Consider the following 21720-nt stretch of genomic DNA (forward strand, 5'->3'; position numbering starts at 1 on the left):
CCATCTGTCCTATTTTTAGCAGAAATTTCCATGCATAAATGGCATCTATTTCATTGTCAGTGGTAACGTGTTTCTATTTTTATGTTCTGCTAATCCTTTCTATGGAAATCTGGAAGTGGTGGATTTCAGTAACACAGTTTACATTGTCATGTTCTCTACAAATCCAAATTTATATAACAAACTGTAAAGCCTTGTATAAAGGCAGTAAATTACCATTTTATTTATCAACTGATTTGGCCCTTTGTCTAAAAAAATGATATTTGCTCACACTGTCAGAAATATTATTTTTTCTCATAGTGCATTTGTTGAGTATTCTCTTGTCTGGTTTATCTTATGACAAATGATATCATATATTTAGTGAGTGGCAGATGAGACAGGCTAGGACTATAGGTTAGAATGTGATGTCTTGGTGTCTGGTGGATATAACTTACACCTTTGTAGCACTGGGTCCCTCAAATTTTCCCTGAAGCTGTTACACATTTAAGGAGTGTAGCATAATAGTCAGGAGTGTGATATTTAGAGTAAATAGCCTTCATCCAAACACTAGCTGTCTTGGTCAGTTCTGGCTGCTGTAACAGAATATCATAGACTCTGTGGCTTAAACAACAGTCATTTATTTCTCGCAGTTCTGGAGGCTGGTAAGTCCAAGATCAAGGCGTAGACAGATTTGGTATCTAGGAAGGCCATGCCTATCACTGTGCCCTTCATGATGCAAGAGGTGAGAAAGCTGTCTTCATAAGAGTCCCCTTTATATGGACACTAATCCCATTCATGAGGGTTTCACCACCATGACCTCATCACTTCCCAAAGGCCCTATCCCCAAATGCCATCACTTTGGGGATTAGGTTTCAATATATAAATTTTGAAGGAACAGAAATATTTAGTCTGTAACACTAGCTGTCACTCTTGCTTGCTGTTTGACTTCTGTTAAAGTGTTTAACTTTTTTAAACATCAGTTTCCCTATCTATAAACCACAAATGATAAGAATATCTTCCTTCATTTGCAAGAAAACACATAGGACTTGGCAGATGGTTCACAATCCAATGATGATAATTCTCCTTATTATTATAGTTACAATGGTAGTAATAGCACTAATATAAGTAGTGAAATGCTATGGAAACACCTCTTGTACTGCCAAAATCAAATGTACTGCCAAGTAAACTGAGTATAATTGCACTCCTCTGCAAACGTTTCAGGAATAAGCAAGAACTTCCTGAACATAAGTCTTTTAGAGAATTAGGAATATGGAGCTTCCCAAAGAAATCTTCTCCCCTTACTCCCTCGGTGGGAAGCCGTTAACCAGGGATTGGAGTGACTGTTAGGGGGCAGTTGACCTCCAACATGCACTGAAATAATAGGACCCATTTATGGCTGACAGTTGGCTCTTGCCCAAGTGGCCAGTGAAGTATACTAGCCAAGCACTCATTTTATAGTTCTTTTAAAAGAAGGTTCCAAATATTGCTGGGTATCTTAAGGTCTAAGTTGTTACATGTGTAAAGGACCACCCATTGTGTGCTAAGGATTTTTTACAAGTAGAAGCACATTCCTGAAGCTGCACTTGGTATGTCTTGCCAGCCCCGTGTTTCCAGGCTGTTAATATAAAATATTTCTTGGACACTGGATTCCATACCTGTTTGCTTAAGTTGGAAATTTTTCATTTTCCTGTAAATGAAAAAACTCATGTAAAAAGTCAGATATTGTTTGGGCTGGTGCTTTTTAAGCCAGCCTCAAAAAGAGGAAAAGATTTCAGCATGGTGGTTAATGTAGATAACAACAGCAGTACACTTGGTTGTAGAACACCATCATGCAGTCAATTCTAGCAAGAATGTAGCTGTACTTAGCACCGACTACTGAGGTCAGCCCTAAGGCCATGATGGTTAAAGGCAGTCTGCCTATGCTCAGCAAGCTCACTGCCTAATTTCCTAAGGGAAAAGTTATATTAACTACTAATCATTACTATGTCAGTACTATGGAGTGGTCTGAACAAAGTGCTGTTGAACAGAGGGAAGGCAATTGGTTCTAGATAACAACATCTGGGAGATTTCCTAGCGATGATGAGAGTATTTATGCCTGGGATTTGATGGGTAAGAACATTGCCAGGAAAACAATAGCAAAACGTCATGAAAAACATCTTTTAAAGAAAATCAGCATGTTATAACGGCAATGCTAAAATGATGTTAACAAAATAATATCATTGCCCAGTATAAATGCTCTACCCATGTACCTATGTAATTATTCAGAATAGACACATATTACAAGAGTAACTTAATTCTCCTGTATAAATTCATTCAAAAAGTCATAGCAATACAGCATCCAAGGAATTAAAATTAAAATCTTTCCAAAGTACCTCTGGGAGGGTTGGAGCAGATCACTGGCAGAAAGGAGCAGTTATTCTACATGACCTCTCAAAGGGCACATGAAAGGCAGTCCCCAGCCAAGAAGGAAGGCCACACCCTCTTCTAGAGCTGACCCACAAGCAAGCCAAGGCATAAACAGTGCAGCCTGGTCTGATAATTCTCTGAAATACTCATAAAGTCCTTGGTCACAGAGTGTCCCAGGGCCCATAAATGAGGTAGAGCAGGTGCATACGCAGCAGGGGAGGGTACCTGGGGTCAAGATCAGTTCTTCCTCTCTCACTTAGACTGAGTTCTTGCCAAGACAGTGAATTTTTCTATCTAATCTTCTCTTAACTTCTATATAACAACCATGAATGCTGTTACTTCTGTGTAAAGTGGTTGGCCCTTTGAGCTGGACATTCCATCTAGATTTTGAAGGCCATTTCTCCTATTCAGTTTCAATTATTTAAATCCTTGTATGGGTGACCCTTGGGATGTAAGCACTGAAGATATTTCTAAAAACAATGTCTGTAGTGTTTCAAGAGATAGCACTTTATTTGCACTGTCATGCTATGCTTCATTTGAAAAGCATCCATTGTGCTAACAGAAGTTGATAGGGTCTTTCCTTCTTCATGGCCCACATCAGCAAGATGTGCATTAACTGTAACTTGCTCAACACACTTTATTTTCATTTTTCAAAAAATGTAAACTGAAAATTGTTAATTGTATACATTTATGAAGTATAAAGTAAGTATTATTTATGAATACAATATGGAATAATTAAACCAAGCTACTTAACATATAACCTAATATACGTAATACTTTTTGTGGTGAGAATGTTTGAAATTTGCTCTCTTAACAATTTTGAAATGTACAATATTCTATTATTAACTCTATTTGGCACACTGTGCAATAGATTTCAAAAAAAAAAAAAAAAAAAACAAAAAAACCCATATTCCCCTGTCTGAGACTTTGTACCCATTGACCATCATCTCCCCATTCCCCGAGCTCTAGCCTCTGTGACCACCATTCTACTCTCTGCTTCTATGTGTTATATTGTTTTAGATTTCACCATAAGTGAGAATATGTGCTATTTGTCTCATCATTTCTAGCTTCTTTCATTTAGAATAATGTTCTCCAATTCCATCCCTATTGTAGCAAGTGACAGAATTTCCTTCTCTCTTGAGGCTGAGTAGTATTTCAGTGTATATATATACCACATTTCTTTATCCATTCACTTGTCGATGGATGCTTAGAACAATTCTATAACTTGCCACTGTCAATAGTGCTGCAGTGAACATGGGAAAAAAGATATCTTTTTGGCAAACTGATTTCAGATATTTTGGGGGAAATTCTCAGAAGTGGGATAGCTGGATCTTATAGAAGTTCTATTTTTAATTTTTGGGGAACTTCCAGACAGTTCTCCATAATGGCTGTACTAATTTACGTTCTCACCAACAGTGTATGAGAGTTCCCATTTCTCCACATCCTTGCCTATACTTGTTTTTTTCTTTTTGTCTTTTTAATAACAGTCATTCTGATGAGTATGAAATAATATATCATTGTGGGTTTAATTTGCATTTCTATAATGATTGATTTTTTTCATATATTACAATAGCATTTTTTCATATATCTGTTAGCCATTTGTATGTCTTGAAAAATGTCTATTTAGGTCCCTTGCCCATTTTTAAATTGGGTACCCTCTTTGTTTTCTTACTGTTGAGTTATTTGAATTTCTTACATATTTTGAATATTAACCCCTTATCAGATGTATGACTTGCAAATATTTTCTTCCAATCCATAGATTGTTTCTGTATGTTGTTAATTCTTTTTTTTTTTTTTTTTGCTATGCAAAGCTTTTTAGTTTGACATATTCCTATTTTCTATTTTTGCTTTTGTTGCCTGTGCTTCTGGAGTCAAAACCAAAAACTCATTGCCCACACCAATGTCATGTAGGTTTTTCTCTATGCTTTCTTTTAGTATTCTTTCTGTTTCTGGTCTTATGTTTAAGTCCTTACTCAATTTAAATTTATTTTTGTATATGGTATGAGATAAGGATCCAGTTTCATTCATTTTTCACCATTAAGTAGATGTTAGCTGTGAGCTTCTCACATATGGCCTTTTTTTATGTTGAAGTACATCCCTTCTATTCTTAATCTGTGAAGAACTTTTATCATGAAAGAATGTTGAATTTGTGAAATGTATTTTATATCCCTAATGAGGTGATCATATTCTTTTTTCTTTCATTCTGTTAATGTGATGTATCACATTTGTTGATTTTCTTATGTTGAACCATCCTTGCATCCAGGGTTAAAAACCACTTGAGCATAGTGGATGATCCTTTTAATGTGTTGCTTAATTTGGCTTACTAGTATTTTATTTAGAAAGTTTGCATCTATGTTCATCTAAGATATTGGCCTATAATTTTCTTTTCTTATAATTCCCTTATCTGACTTTGCTATCAAGATAATGCTGACCTTGTAAAAAGAGGTTGGAAGTATTCCTTCTTCTTCAATTTTTTGAAAGAGTTTGATAAAGATTAGTATTAGTACTTATTTAAACGTTTGGTAGAATTTACCAGTGAAACCATTGGGTCCCAGCCTTTCCTTTGATGAGAGACCTTTTGTTGCTAATTCAGTCCCCTTACTTACTATTTGTTTGTTCAGATTTTCTCTTTCTTTATGATTCAATCTCGGTTGCATGTGTCTAGGAAGTTATACATTTTTTCTAGGTTATCCAATTTGTTGGTGTATAATTGTACATAGTATTCTCTTGATATCCTTTGTATTTCTGTGGTATTGGTTTATAATGTTTCCTCTTTCATTTCTGATTTTGTGTATTTGGGACCACTCTCTTTTTCTCTTGGTGACCAGTTTTTTTGTTGTTGTTTTGAAGTATATTGTTTAATTTCCATGTACATGTGAATTTTCCAAAATTTCTTCTGTTAAGTTCTAATTTTGTAGCAATTGTGGTTTGAAAAGATACTTGACAAAATTTTAGTCTTTTAAAATTTGCCAAGGTTTGTTTTCTACCCTAACATGTGACCTTTTCCAAAGCGTACTTGAGAAAAATGTGTATTCTGTTGCTATTGAATATAATGTTTTGTATATATCCGTTAGGCTCCTTTGGTCTAAAGTGTCGTTCAAATCCAATGTTTCCTTATTAATTTGCTCTCTGGATAATCTCTTGACATTACGAAAAGTGAAGTATTGAGGATCCCTATTATTATTCCTTTGCAATCTATCTCTTCCTTTAGATCCTTTAATATTTGTTCTATATATTTAGATGATCCAATTTTGGGTGCATATATAATTGTTATATCCTTTTGATAAATTGACCCTTTTATCATTATATGATGTCCTTCTTTGTCTCTTTTTACAGTTTTTGACTTAAAAATCTATTTTTTTTCTGACATAAATATAGCTAGTGCTCCTATCTTTTGGTTTTTATTTGAACGAAATCTCATTCTCCATCCTTTCACTTTCAATCTATATGCATCATCAAAAGTGAGGTGAGCCTCTCTCTCTGTCTCTCTCCCTCTCTTTAATAGAGACGGGGTCTTGTTTTGTTGCCCAGGCTGGTCTCAAACTCCTGACTTTGAGGGATCCTCTCACCTTAGCCTACCAAAATGTGAGGATTACAGGCATGAGCCACCATGCCTGGTCAAAAATGAGGTGAGTATCTCATAGACAAAATATGGTTGGGTCTTTTAAAACAATCCATTCAATCATTCTAGGTCTTTTCATTGGAGAATTTAGTCCATTTACATTCGAGGTAGTTTTTAATGGGTAAGGACTATATTGCCATTTTGCCAGTTATTTTCTGTTTTTTTTTTTTCTTTGTAAGTACTTTGTTTCTTTCCTCCTCTCTTGCTGTCTTCCGTTCTAGTTTGAAGGGTTTCTGTGGTGATATATTTTGGACCCTTTCTATTTTTGTTTTGTGCTTCTACTAAAGATTTTTGCTTTGTGGTTACATGTGGTTTACATAGAACATCTTATAGTATCCTATTTAAAGCTGATTGCAACTTAACTTTGAGTGCATACAACTTTGCATGTTTACTCTCCCCACACATTTTATGTTTTTGATGGTAGAATTTGCATCATTTTTAACGTGTTTCCCTTGAAAATTTATTTTAGCTACAGTTATTATTTATATCTTTGTCTTCTATCTGTTGTACTAGGAATAAAACTGCTTACACACCATCATTACAGTCTTAGAGCATTCTGAATATAACTCTGTTTTACTTATGCCACTGAGTTTTGTGCTTTCATGTGTTTCATGTTATTAATTAGTGGATTTTATTTCAATTTTTATAACTACCTTTAGTAATTCTTGTACAACAGGTCTAGTGATGATAAATTCCCTTAGTTTTTGTTTGTCCAGAGAAGTTTTTATTTTTCTCTCATTTCTAAACAGCAGCTTTGTTAGATAAAGTGTTTTTGATTGGCAGGTTTTTTCTCTAACACTTTGAATGTATGATTCCACTCTCTCCAGACCTACCGAGTTTCTGCCAAGAAGTTGGATAGTTGTATTGGTATTCCTTTCTATGTGATATATTTCTTACCTCTTGCTAATCTCAAATTTTCATTTTTGGTTTTTGAAAGTTTTATTATTATGTGTTTTGGTGAGCTTCTTTTGAGGTTGAATTTGATTGGGAAGCTCTGTATTTTCCGTTCCTGGATGTGAGCAACTACTTCCGGGTTAGGGAATTTTTTTAGCCATTATTTCCTTAAATATTTCTTCTAACTCCCTTTTTCTTTTCTTTCTAAACTACTATTGTGTAAATGTTTGGTTTCTTGATGGTGCCCCAAAATTCCCGTGGGCTTTCTTGATTCTTTTTTATTATTTTGTCTTTTTGTTCCTATGACTGAATAATTTCAAATAGTGTTTTTCAGCTCCCTAATTCTTTCTCCTGCTTGGTTGAGCCTGATGTTGATGATTTCTGTTGAATTTTTCAGTTGAGGCGTTGGATTCTTCATCTCTAGGATTTCCACTTGGTTTGTTTCATTGTTTCTACTTCTTATTTTGTTTGTGGTTTTTCAAAATTCATTTAATTTTCTATACATATGTTCTTGTAGTTCACTTAATTTCTTTAAAAGAATTTATTCTGAATTCTTTGTCAGTCATTTCATAGATCTTCATTTCTTTTAGGGTTAATTATTAGAGCTTTATTAGTTTCTTTTATTTATTTATTTATTTTGAGATGGAGTCTCGCTCTGTCACCCGGGCTGGAGTGCAGTGGCCAGATCTCAGCTCACTGCAAGCTCCGCCTCCCGGGTTCACGCCATTCTCCTGCCTCAGCCTCCTGAGTAGCTGGGACTACAGGCGCCCGCCACCTTGCCTGGCTAGTTTTTTGTATTTTTTAGTAGAGACGGGGTTTCACCATGTTAGCCAGGATGGTCTCGATCTCCTGACCTCATGATACACCCATCTCAGCCTCCCAAAGTGCTGGTATTACAGGCTTGAGCCACCCCACCTGGCTATTAGTTTCTTTTGGAGGTACCTTGATTACCTGATTCTTCTTGATAGTTGTGTACTTGTGTTGTTGTCTATGCATGTGAAGAAAAAGTCCTCTTTTCTAGCCTTTACAGATGTTTCTTGTCAGGAATAAACCTTTACTCTATTTTTTTTTTTTTTTGAGACGGAGTCTCGCTCAGTCACCCAGGCTGGAGTGTAGTGGCGCGATCTCGGCTCACTGCAAGCTCCGACTCCCGGTTTCACGCCATTCTCCTGCCTCAGCCTCCCAAGTAGCTGGTACTACAGGCGCCCGCCACCACGTCCAGCTAATTTTTTGCATTTTTAGTAGAGACGGGGTTTCACCGTGTTAGCCAGGATGGTCTCAATCTCCTGACCTCGTGATCCGCCTGCCTCAGCCTCCCAAAGTGCTGGGATTACGGGCATGAGCCACCGTGCCCGGCCAAACCTTTGCTATTTAGTGTAGCCTGTGATTCTGGAAGGGCCAGCTGGTGATAATTCCTAACAGGCAGAGCATGTGGGTTTTCTAATTGGTTGGTACTCTGCCTTCTGTCTGTTGTCAAGTGGTGCTGCTGGCTGAGTTTCACTCTCTGTCAAGGCCTCTGGCTGTGTTGTGCTACTGGGAAGAGCTGCTGGCTGGGTACTGCAATGTCTCCTGGTCAGGCTAGTTATAGGATGTATTCCCTGGCCATGCAATTCTGCTATTTGGAATCTGCAGTTTGCAGGGCCTCAGGCAAGGCTTAAAGATTAGGCATAGTCAGTGTTTGAGATGGGCAAACCAGACGCTATGCTCCTTAGAAACGGGCCATTTTGGATTGCCTCCTTGTCAGGGTGGAGTTTTGAGGTGGACTTTTCTCTGAGTTGAGGGGCTATTTGACTTTCTGGGTCAAGCAAGTCTTGTTCCTACATTTCCCTAAAACACATGGTTGTGGGAGTTTTTCTGCCTGGGTAGAGTTTATCAGATGGGCTTTTTGTGAGTGGAGCCACTGCTTGACTTCCTATGTCAAGCAGGTCTCTCCTCTGTGTTTTGACATTGATGGAGGTGGGCTTCTCCCTTTCTCGGAAGGGTCACTGGGGTGGGCTATGAAGCTGGACATGGAAATTAGCCATTTAGGGACTCAGGCTAGGTTGAACTTCCCACCATGCTTTGATGGCAACCAACTTAGCTCCACAGGTGGGCTATGAAGTTGACTGATGTCCCCAATATGACATCATGGCTCTCAGTGATGGCAACAGCAGCCTGTCTGGAGCAGCCGCTGAGTGGACAGAAGCTGCAGTGGGGAAGGCACACCAGGGGCTGAGTGCTCTGTGGAGCTGGTGGGGATGGGAACAGATGATCCCAGCTGGAGACCCACACCCTAGTGAGTTGGCAGGGTGGGAATCCATGCTTTCAGGCACAGCGGCAGCTGCCCACCTGTGGCTCCAGACCTGGGCGTCCCTGTGCTCTTGGAGGCCTGAGAAGCCCCATGCCCACACAGGCTTGGAAATGCCTGCTCTCCCTCCTTGGCCTCTCTCCACTCCTGGCATCTGCTCTGGTGTGGAGCAAAGCTGTGGCCTAGCACAGGCACTGTTGTGACCTGGCCAAGTGTGCATGCACTCAGGGTGGCACTTACACATCAGCCCTCTGCTGCCTGCAACCCCTCTGGACTTTGGGCATGGACAAGCATGGGAGGGAGACCAGGGGCTGAGGGCATCTTGTAGTGGGCCCATGAGTACCCATCAGCACAGAGAGCCTGGGCACCACAGATGGCTTGTTGATGTTGTTCCTAGGTGGGAAGAGGCAGGTCCCTGGTAAAACCCCACCTTCAAGTGAGGAACGGCTTGAAGCCTGGGGACCAGGCTGCCAGTTCTGGGTGGAGCCTTCAACCTGGATTTAGAACTTCATTATGCCTTTTGGCCAACAGGATGGTGCTTTTCCCAGGCCCACCCATGGCTGCCCATGGACCAATCAGCATGCACTTCCTCCATTCTGAGCACATAAAATGCCAGACTCAGCCAGACTCAGACACTTGTGGGGACAACCTGCCTGCAGAAGGGCTACCCACTTCGGGTCTCCTGAGAGCTGTTCTGTTGCTCAGTAAAACTTGTCTCCTCTTTCCTCACCTTCCAGTTGTCAGTGTAACCTCATTCTTTCTGGACACAGGACAAGAACTTGGGACTTGACAAGTGGTGGGAGTGAAAGAAGCTGTAGCATGTTCCTGGCCAGCTCACCTAGCTGTGGACAGTGGCGTGCTCCCAGACTGCAGGAGTAAAGAGTGGTGACCCTTCTGGGGCTCAGAACTTGGGATTCCCTGAGCCAGAACTTCTGTAACACTATAACCCTCTCGCCCTCTGCTGGTGCCGGGCAGCCACCCCATGTGACGGGAAGCAGCGGTGGGGCCAGGCCAGCCCAGGAGCCACAGGCCAGAGCAGGGTGGTGGACTGAAAGAGCTGTAACAAACAGGGTGAAACACACCTTCCCTGAAACACACCCTCCTCCTCTCCCTACGTCTCCCTCTCCCTCTCCCCCTACTCTCCCTCCCCACCCTTCACTCACCATGCTGTGAGTAACAAGAAGGAGAGACCAGCTGTGGCCCTTCTGGGAGCCCAGAACTTAGGGCTCCCTGAGCTGGGACTATGACATGCTGTAACACTCTCTTTGGGACTCTGTGGTTCCCAGCATCTCTAAGCTTTCAGATACCACTGCATTCCCCTTGTTCAGATGTGGGTGTCCTCAACAGAAGCAGCTTGTGGTACATTGGTCCAGCCACAGTCTTACATAGAGCAGCATCTCTGCTGGCACCTGGAGCTGCCTGCCCTACCACAGCAACCGGTGTGCCTGACTATGTGCAGTGGCCAGATCCCACACTCGCTCACTTACACACCCCTTGCTGCTCTGCTCCTGGCTCACCCTTGGCAGGCATGAAGTCCAAGCCAATAGTGTGAGCTGAGTGAAGCCTGCTGGGATGAGTGAGTAGAACGAGCCCAGTGGGCACAAGCAAAACTCAAGCAGAGACTCCCCTGGCCACAGAGGTTTCTGGCTGGAGAAGCAACACCCTAAAGATCCTGTGACATCAGGAACACAGATGTATCACCAACATCACTATAACCTCTGCCTCCTTTCTTTGTTTCTACCTGACCCTAAGTGGTCTAGCTATGCCATTACTCCCAGTGTTATTGTGAGGTGAGATTGAAGTGGGCTTCCTGGAACTGTCTCAGAATGCTAGGGAAGCTGGATGACTGTCTCTCATTCTCTTCCCCCCATGTAGAAACTGTGGCCCCAGGGAAATCATCTCCATTTGACATCCATCTCCTCTCTGTGCTGATTGCAGGTAGAGGGTGGCACAATCAGAGTAAGACCATTCTTCCTACCCTTTTAATTTGGATATCATTCAGTTTTGTGGACCACTCAAGTGTCTCAGGCTTATCTCTAAGTTCTGAGGTTTGTAAAAGGATGTTCCCATTTGTAGGTAGTAGCTGGTTGACCTTTCTGTGGGAGACAGTGAAGCATGAGACTTTCTATTCTATAGAAAGTATCTGTTGAGCTTGCTGTACCTCGACACACATATGGTAAAGAGGTGTTTCTGGGTCAACCGTTCTTGCGTGCGTTTGGTCCTTTACCTTCCATAGATGGAAATGTCCTCTCACTCCCTAGGGTCATCTTCATGGCCTCAGGGCCTGGTGGTGATGCCAGGCAGACATGTAGGTCCTCTGTGAAAGTCAGGAAATGAAGCCAATACAGAGCAGGCCACCCTGTACATTGGTCTAGTGCTAGGGAGCAGAAAGTGCAGGATTTGAATTATTCCTAAAGCAAACTCTAGCTTCTCCTGGCTTTGAGGAGATAGTTGTGACCACACACATTTCTTAACTGCAGAGAAGTCACATAGGGTGGTGAGGTTTTTTCTATCACTTTCTGTAAAGTACCACGTCGGGCAGGGACAGGGTCTGGGAAGGGAATTAAAATATTATGGCACATTTATGTACCAGGGCCTAGAGCTTTATATAAGTTGTCTTATTTAATCTGCACTGTATCATGAAGTAGTACGATCATGGCCACTTCATAGATGAGGAAACTGGTCCAGGAACATGAATTGATTTGACCCAGATAGTAACCGGCAGAGTGGGAGCTGGGCTGGTTTCACCAGTCCAGACTGTGCTGCCTGTCTGTGGAACTGCCAGGCTCCCATGCACAGATATCTCTGCAGCCATGGAAGCTCTGTGGCATTCTCACTAGCCCCGACGCACGTACTCCTGAGTGAACAGGCACCCCGATCTCACTTACCCAAACCTGAATGCATATTTTTCTCCTCAGCTTGCATCTCCTCCTGTAATGTACATCCTGTTCAATCCAATGCATGGAAAATGAGTAACCTATAGTTTCGGGAGCCACACTGCCTGGGTTTGAATCCTGGGTCTACCACTTACTGTGTGAACAAGGACAAGTTACTTATCTCTCTGTGCCTCAGCTTTCTCATCTGTAAAATAGTAATATGGTACCTACTTATGAGGTTGGTGAGGCTTAAGTGAGTTTATATGTATAAAGTCCTTAAAATTTTAGTTGCTACACAGTAAATACTATAAATATCGGTCAACATCTTGATATTATTACCATTATAAACTCCATCATTCAAATGAAACTTTGTAAAATGTTCTTGAATTCATCCTATTCCTCACTCTCCATCCCTTTGGGCAAGGGCATCCTTACTCCTACGTGTTTCTTGCTTCATCTTTTTCTCTCTAGTCCATTATTGTTACCTTCACCATGTCCCACCCACACGATTGCAGCAGCTTCCTCTTTGGTCTTGTGCAATGAACACCTTCCCTTCTCATTCATCTCCTGCACAGCTGCACAGAGACTTTTCCACAGGCAAGTCTGAACGTGTAATCACTTAAAATCCTGGCTTGTCTCCCCATTGCCCAGAGGATCTATTCTTAACACATTAGTCTGGAATTTTCATTCCTTACTAATTTGGCCTTTTCAGTGGTGCATTTCATCTCTCTTCTCTCCCAGCCTGTTCAATCTTCTCTGAAGACACTCACAACTTCATATTTCTGTGCCTTGTCGGGTCTGGTCTGTTTATTCTCTTTGAGATGCTATTCCCTTTCTCTACCTAGCAAACTCCTACTCCTTTGCCTTTATCCTTTAAAGCCGTTGTGAGTTCTTTCCAGAAGCTTTGCTGCCCCTGACCCTGGCTCCTGCCCCTAGACATACCCGTAGGATGGCACTCTCGACCTCTTAGTCTTCACTGCTTTATCCTCCCCCATTCTACAGGTTTCCTGAGTATTTCTGTATCCCCTGCACCCAGCAGAGGGCCTCGTCTAGGGCAGGTGCTTCATAAATATGTGTTGATTGAAAATTTACATAACATTTAGGGCTGAAATAGAGAACAAGCTCCCTAGCCCTTTTGTTTTCAAAAAAAGATACAAGTAAAGAGTGGACTGGGGTCAACATACTTATGGCTTTGAATTCAACAAATGTCTCAAAAACAGTTCTTAAAAGTTTTGCTTTCATAAGTTCTGACTAGAATTTTCTTTATACTGGCTCTCCTTCAAGGTTACGAACAGGTGTGCATGCTTATAGGGAGATTGATTCTGTGAACTTAGGGCTTTCTAAAATACATATACCCCACGATCTTTTGTGGGAATCTATCAGAAATTCAGGATGCTTGCATTAAACCTTCAAAAGAACAGGAAGTCTCCATTTTTAGATGCAAACAAGTGGGCTTAAGCCCTAAAGATTTTAACACTGCTGAAAATTCAGGCCCAGGAGGCTCTGTGCTTTCTATACTTGGGAGACAGGGCGCTCTCTCACCTGCTTCTGGCAATGCAGACTGCGAGCATGCGAGTGGGTTTATTTTGGATATGTTTTCTGGTCCATTAAGAAAATGTCATCTTAGAATAAGTAGATCAGGATAGAAGTTATCTCAGCTTTACATATGAAAATACAATTATTTGGATTAGAATCTTAGAATTTTAGGAAGCAAGACTGTTCTTATACAGATGACACATCCGGAGTCCAGGGGAACAGAACAACTTGCATGAGGACTCCACGACCTTCTCCCCATCCTCACCCTCCACGACACAGCCCCCTAGGACCCCATGACCCTCCCCTGGTCCTCACCATCCATGAAACAGCCCCCTTCCCACTATCAGCCTCTTGGCAGCTGAGCAGGGGCTGAAGCTAGGCTCCTTCCTCTACAGGCAGGACTCTGTCTAGGGCTTGGGAAATGCTCTTCACTTCCTGTCCTGCCGCTCCATCTGCAGAGGCCATTCGGTTTGAAACAGCATTGAGATGCTCTTTAAGAACCAGGGATGCAGGAATAAGCCTAGTAGCCTCAGAGGGGCCCATGCTAGGATTTGAGCTGCATCCTGGGCAAGAGCTGGGCCCAGAGTTGTGGGCTCTGCCTCCACATTTGGGTCAGGGCGTCCCAAAGAGCCTATAGCTGGACACAGTGCAGCAGGCCTGTCGGCTGATCTTTTCCAAAACATCATCTATGCGCTAAGGGAGCAGCTGCTCCTGAAACATTTCCCAGGCTGAAGGAGTAAGAATGATCCAATTCAGCAAATATTCAACTCTGATCATGACGTCCTGGGTCCAGTGCTAAGTGTGAAGGAGGAAAGACATGGTATGATTCCTGGCCTTGACAAGATCAATGTCTGGTAGGGGAGACAGATGCGTAAACAGTGAACCACTACATAAAATGGCGAGGCTGTGTGTGTGTGTGTGTGTGTGTGTGAGATGAATAAAATGTTGTAGAAATAAAAAGTGAGAGAGACACGAGGTCTGAGAGTGATTGGAGGCCTGGGTAGGATTAGGGAAAGAGATATAAAGATGATCACTGAGAGAGAGAGAGAGAGAGAGAGCGAGAGAGAGAGAGCAAGTGAGAGGAAAGGCATGGAGCATGGACCAGCATGAGGAAAGGACTGGGCACCTGAGGGCCAAGCCATGACGTGCACGTGCACGATAGGGACCAGGGGGCACATGAGGGGAGGTGGGGATGGAAAAGGGACCTAGGACAAAGGGTCTTGAACACTCAGAAATGCAGAGCTTTTCCTCCTGGTTAAACTCCATGGTGCCAAAAAAGGTTTTCCCAGTTGCTTGTGACCTCAGTCCTCAATGCTAATGAAAAGTGGGTACAATATTTAATCTCTGGAATCAATTAACAGACAGCAGTAGCTGCTTTGCTTTTGTTGCCGGGCTAATGATACCTGGCAATAGAGCTGTTTGTTTTAACATAGATAGTGGTGTTTTAACCAGGGGATTAAACATGAAAACCCAAGAAGTTGATGTACAATACCAGCCCTGGATGTGCCTTCAAAGACCCTGGGGGAGAGTCTCACAACTCCTTTCTTCATTTGTCTTCTTCTGCCTGGCTCCAGTCTGTCCCTCAGTCTAGTAAGTTGTACCCAAGGGGCCTCCTTCACTTGCCACTGCCCAAAAGGGCAAATATTTGGCAGATTTCTGTTGATACCAGATTTGTTCTGTACTTCTAGAAAAGAATGAGGTGTCACAAGGACTTTGGGGCTGTAGGTCTAGAGGAGACCCATGACACAATGCAAAGGGCGTTGGTGGCAGATCTGCATGAGACAGTGATGCCCCTTCTCTATGGGCTGTTATGTAAATGGGCACAGCCTTCCAGCCAGTGAAGAGAACTCCTTCAGAGGCTGTGGAGACTGAGAATGGTCATGGAGCCCCGTTCATCTAAACCTTGCATGTGATAAGTGAGAAAACTGAGGCCTGGAGAGGTACACGGAGTTTTACAAAGCCAAATCTGTTTAGTTACTGTAGATGTGAGGGAAAAAAGGAGTGCTGAAATCAGAGGGGACCAGATGAGGCAAAGAGGCTTGGAGAAGCACCCATCTCTCAGGACAGATTCCTATCAGCAAGGCCAGGAGAGACTAATAGACCAGGGAAAGAGGTAACTGGCATCCTTGGACTGCATATTTTGATCTCTGTTAGGCATGTGAATGGAAGAAAATCTCTAGGGCTTTGATAGTGCTACTTCACTTAGATGCAATGCTCTCCGCTATTCTCCCGCCTCCCTCTGGTTAATTTCAACATACCTTTTGGAGCTCTGCAGAGAAGCCTTCTGGAATGTTTCTACCTAGGTCAACTTGCTTGATTGTTGGTCTCATAACTTAAGTCTCTTTCCTTCAGATCACTTATTGTAATTGCAATTTTCAATTGATTAATTGATTAAGGTTTGTCTCCCCCATTAAATTGTAATTCTTTGGTATAATTCATGGTATAAACCATGTCTGCTTTGGCTCACCACTGGGCCCCCAATGCCAAACATAGTTTCTGGCACTTGGTATGTTGAATTAATAAGTAGAAAAATAAATAAATAACATTGCTTGATAATGAGTCATTGGTAAGATACTTACTTTAAAACTGAAAGTTTAAAATAACTACTGAGAAAAACAGAAGATGAAATAGACCAAAAGCAAACAAAAAGCAATAACAGTACAGATGTGAGACCAGCTGAGTTGGAGGCCACATCTGCACAATGGCCTTTATCTATGCTGTGAAATAGTCCTCGTCATCCGATGGATATTTGCTTAGCATCCTTGATGTGTCCAGCTTTATGTCAGTTATTGGGGACAAAGGGTAGCTATGTCTTTCTGGAATTTCCAGCCTCAGTGTAAAGCTACAGATGAGATAAGGATTGATCCACATAGGATTGATAATGTATGAATTAATTCATAATAGGACATTCATACAAGAGACATGGGGACAATGGTGATTAAAAAAAAATCAGGCAATCATGAAAGCTTAAGCTAGAAAAAGAATAAATTAAGCCAGTTTAAAAGAGAGATTGAGAGTGAGAATGGAGGAAAGGAAGGAGGGGCAGGAGAGAGGGAGAGAGAAAGAAGACTAACTGGGAGAACATGGAAAGAACAACAGCCTGGTGGTCTCTGAAAGCTTAAACGACAGCTGTGGAGGGAGTGCGGATGCTAGAGAGTGAGAAGGATGCAAATATAACATCTAATTTGCAACTTCAGTCACAAAGCCTTTCTGGATGTTAAACAAGTTTTGCCATTGGTATAAACACCTGAAGTGGGATGGAGCTGAGACTCCTAGAGAATTGTAGAGGTTAAGACTTTGTGAGTGCAGTGTATTGAGTCATTCATCTGAATAGCCATTGGACATCCAGGACACAAAAACCAAAATGCCTCAGACAGCTTCTATTCCAATACTTGGTGAGAAGATATCCCCACATGTCTCAGAATACTAGTGGGTAAGGACAAACTGCCAAATGCAGCAAGATTCTTCTGTCGTTAGAACAGCATTTGTGATAGTAGAAGGAGGACAATGGGACTTCTAATAACTTTTACAACTAGAAACTCCCTCAATTATAAACAGATGCTACTGGATGAGTCATAGGCTATTCTGAAGCCATCCAACAAAAGTGGGAAGGGTCCTTTGCAGGTTCTAATCCAAGGATGAGTTAAGAGGCCATAGGAATGTCACATGGCTGATGAAGGGCTCTGGGTCCTGTGCAGTCTCAGACTAATGAAAATACTCCCTTCCAAGATGAGCTTGAACCAAGGAGTACAATCAAAATCACGGAGAGAAGGGACAAAAGGGTCAAAGGAAAGACAAGATTCAAATAGAAGAGCGGGGCAGGGGAAGAAAACCAGAAGGTGGTGCAAAGTTTGGAACTTTTGGCAAAAACGGTAGATGAAAGAGCTCTTGTATTAAGGACTTAAGGAAATCATCCCAGTGCCTACCTTTCTGTGTAAGAGTAAAACTCATCTCACTTAAATAGAAGAAGTAGAAAAGAAGTGTTGTCAAATCTCACAGAAAGTTATATTTTTAAAAAAAGATATAAGAAACCAAATAATGTCTTTGCAGATAATTAACAAGTCCATAAAATAGGTAAATGATCTAACTTAATAATACAATTTTGCTAAAAATATTAAGGAAATGATAGATGATATAAAATAATAGTATAATTCAAGATTAAGGAAAACTTAGCTATTAAATAATTCAGGAAAAGATTTTAAAAGATAGCTACCAGAAGTCAGGAAATAACTGGAAATAAAACAAATTTTTTTTTTCAGAATTAAATACTAATTTTATTTCAGAAACAAATACAAAACTAGAAGAAACACAAGGATAAGGAACTATCATAGGTTATGCCTTAGGAGAAGAAGATGGGAAGAAATGAATGTATGAAAATTATGTGAGAGAAAGTGACAGATACAGAAGATAAGAAACAAAAATGTGATATATGCTGATAGGAGTCTCCAAAGAAGAAAATCAAAGCAGTAAAATTGAAAAATTGAAAAAAAATACCCTGAATATTAGTATTGTATTAGTCAAAGAGAAAAGGGGTAAGAAACTGGCCAGATAATAGAAGTCATACACACATGTACAATCAGCAGTATGGGACATGAAATAAATAATATGACATATATACCTTACACAAACATAAAATGATATAAGTTATAGATTTTTAGTTTGGCTAACAAAACTAAATCAAATAATATGTTGTATACAAAGGACACACCTAAAACAAAGAAATTCTGAGTGTTAACAACAACAACAAAATTAATGAGCAAAAACATATTAGCCAAATGTAAACAAAAAGAAAGTAAAAGTCACAATCCTGATACTTAATGAAGTAAAATTCACATAAAAAGGATTAAAAGAAACAACAAAGGATATCTTATGTAATGACCATGTAATTCATAATAAATACATAATGGTTACTCATATTCTTGAATCTTACAACAAAATAGCCATGTTGAAAAAGCAGAAAGTTCAGTGGATGCAAAAGAAAACAGGATCACATAAATAGTAGATATTTTAACTTACTTTGTCACTTCAAAACAGATCAAATCAAATAAAACATTTAATAAACTAGAATTTATTGATCTATCACTAACTCTGAACTCTTAAAATAGACATTCCAATTTTTCAAGTACACATGAAAATTGACCATATGGTAGGCAATAAGAACTCTTCTACACATTTCAAAGAACAGAAAAACATACAAACAAAATTTCCTGAGCAATAAAAATAATTTATTTTTAAAATGTAATAGTTTTTACTGCCAGAAAATTAAAACCTTTAAACAAGGTTTTCAATGTTGTACTCACTATCAAAAGACTGGAAACAACTAGTGAACATACTGTGGTACATCCACTTGTAAAAAGAAGAGAGGAATATTTGCATATAATGTGAAATGAACTCCAGGAATTACTACAAAGTGGGGAAGAAACAATTTGCAGAAAAAATGCATATAATGTGCCATTGTTTACTGAAGAAAGGCATAGGTAGGTAAATATATATATACATACATACATATATGTATACATATTTGTGTATATGTTTTTAAATGGAAATATAAGTCCGCAAAGTAAATACAAGTGGCTCCTTACCTGCTTCTGGGTTGACCAACACTCCAGCCACAGTGACTAGAAAAAAAACAGATAAATTATTATCGATAATATTTAAATACCTGTCAGAGAGCTATGGAAACAAGAGAGAGTATATGAGCCAAAATTCCAGATGGGAGAAAATTTCTGAGATAAGCTGACAATTTCCCTTGGACAAAAGAAATAAAAGAAGATTTAAATAAATAAGGAAATATTCTATGTTTATAGATTGGAACATACAATATTCTTAACATATCAATACTTCCCAATTTGGTCTATAAACACAATCCCAATAAAAATTGCAGGAAATTACATTGTAGTTGTTGACAAACTGACTTTAAAGCTTATACTGAAAGGCAAAATACCTAGGGCAGCTAACACAATACTCAAGAAGAACAAACTTGGAAGATCCATACTATCAGAATTCAAGATTTACGAAGAAGTTGTAGTAATCATGAGATTAGTGGAAGAATAAATAGACACATAAATCAATGGAGGAGAATAGAAAACTCAGAAATAGACCCATGCAAATGTAATAAACTGTTATTTGACAAAGGAGCAAAGACAATTCGATGGAGAAAAGATTTACTCAACAAATGGCTTGGACACTTAACATCTGTAAGAAAGATGTAAATCTAGGCGTGAACCTTAGGCCCTTTCACAAAAATTAATTCAAAATGGATCATATATCTAAATGTAAAATACAAAATTATAAATATCCAGATGTAAATATAGGAGAATATCTAGTAACCTTGGTTTGGTGATGAGTTTTTAGATAAAATACTGAAAGCATGATTCATGAAAGAAAGAGAAAATTAAGTTGGACTTTATTAAAATCAAACACATCTTCTGTCAAAGAGACTGTTAATAAAATGAAAAGACAAGCCACAGACTGAAAGAAAATATTTGTAAAATATTCATATCTGATAAAGAACTGATATTCAAAATGCAGGAAAAAACTCTTGAAACTCAACAATGAGAAAACAACATAAATAAAAACCGAGCAAAAGAACTGAACAGACATCTCACCAAAGAAGATGTACAAACGGCAAATAAGCATATGAAAAGAGCTCAACAGTATTTTTCATTAGGGACATGCAAATCAAAACAAGATCGCATGATACAAAACGCCTGGATATAAATTGACAACGAGATTGAGGGTGAACATTACATGTAGGTTTTCAGGCAGAACTTAGACTAAATGAAGGTTATAAGGGTAAAAGTCCTGTACATAATGGCTATATGATCAGACAAAAGGTTGAAATTAATTATAGTATGTTTTTAAACAACAATGGAATTAAGCTAGAAATTGCTAACAGAAAGATAACTATAAAAACCCCAACTATAGGGAAGTTAATACAATTCTAAATATTCTATGGATCCAAGAAAAAAATCCAAAAGGAAAACTAGAAAATGTTTCAACCTAAATTATAATGAAGGCTACTTACCTGTATTTATGGGATGAAAATAAGTGCTCATATAGAAATATGTAGCATTAAATGCACATATTAGGAAAGAAAAATCCTGAAATCCATTATTTGAAACTGTATTTCAAAAAGGAAAAAAGCATAAGGCAAGCCCATGGAAAGGAAAAGGAAATAAATAATAAATATAGGAGCATATGTCAAAAAAAAAAATAAGCATACTGTGGAAAAACAACAAACCTAAGAGCGATTTAAGATTAATAAAACTGATTAAACCTCGGAAAACTGACAAGGATAAAAAGAGAGGGAAACACAAGTTACAGAATAAAAAAGGATCATTCTTACACATATTATAGGTATCTGTAAATTATGACATACGTAAGTTCTGCATATGCTGATATATGAATATTCTGATGAATATATGAATATGCTGATATATGAATATTATGATATATTCAATACATGAAATTGAATCTTCCTTTCCAGAAAGAAATCCCTGGCAACAGATGGCTTCATCTGTGAATACTTCCATACATTGAAGGTAGAAATATAACAGTTTTGCAACAAACTCTTCCACAGAAGTGCGGTAACAGATGAGAACATGTCCTAATGCTTTTTATGAAGTCAGTATACTATTGATTCTGAAGGCTGACAAAGACATTAGGAGACAGGAAAACTACAGACTAATCACTCTTATGAATATAGATTTAAATATTCTTAACTAAATATTAGCAAGTACAATCCAACAACATAAACAATATAATACTTTATGACTAGATGAACAATTCTGGGTATTGCATGCATGCTTTGCCAGCACAAAATCAAAACATGCAACCGATTAATAGAAAAAGGAGAACAATTATATGATCACCTTGATAGTTGCAGGAAAAGCATGTATTAAATTCAATGTCCACTAATGATTTAAAAAATTCCTAGCAAATTAGAAATAGATGGGAATTTGCTTAATCAGATAAAGAATCTACAAAATCTCTGGTTAAAATTATACTCCATGGCAAATAATGGGAAATTTATTCTTGCAATTAGAAACAAGTGGTGCTGCTACATCACTTTTAGTCAACATTGTACTGGAGGCAGTGCAATGAAGCAAGAAAAAGAAATA

Source organism: Piliocolobus tephrosceles, chromosome 9 (assembly GCF_002776525.5).
Source record: "Piliocolobus tephrosceles isolate RC106 chromosome 9, ASM277652v3, whole genome shotgun sequence".
Taxonomy (NCBI): Eukaryota; Metazoa; Chordata; class Mammalia; order Primates; family Cercopithecidae; genus Piliocolobus; species Piliocolobus tephrosceles.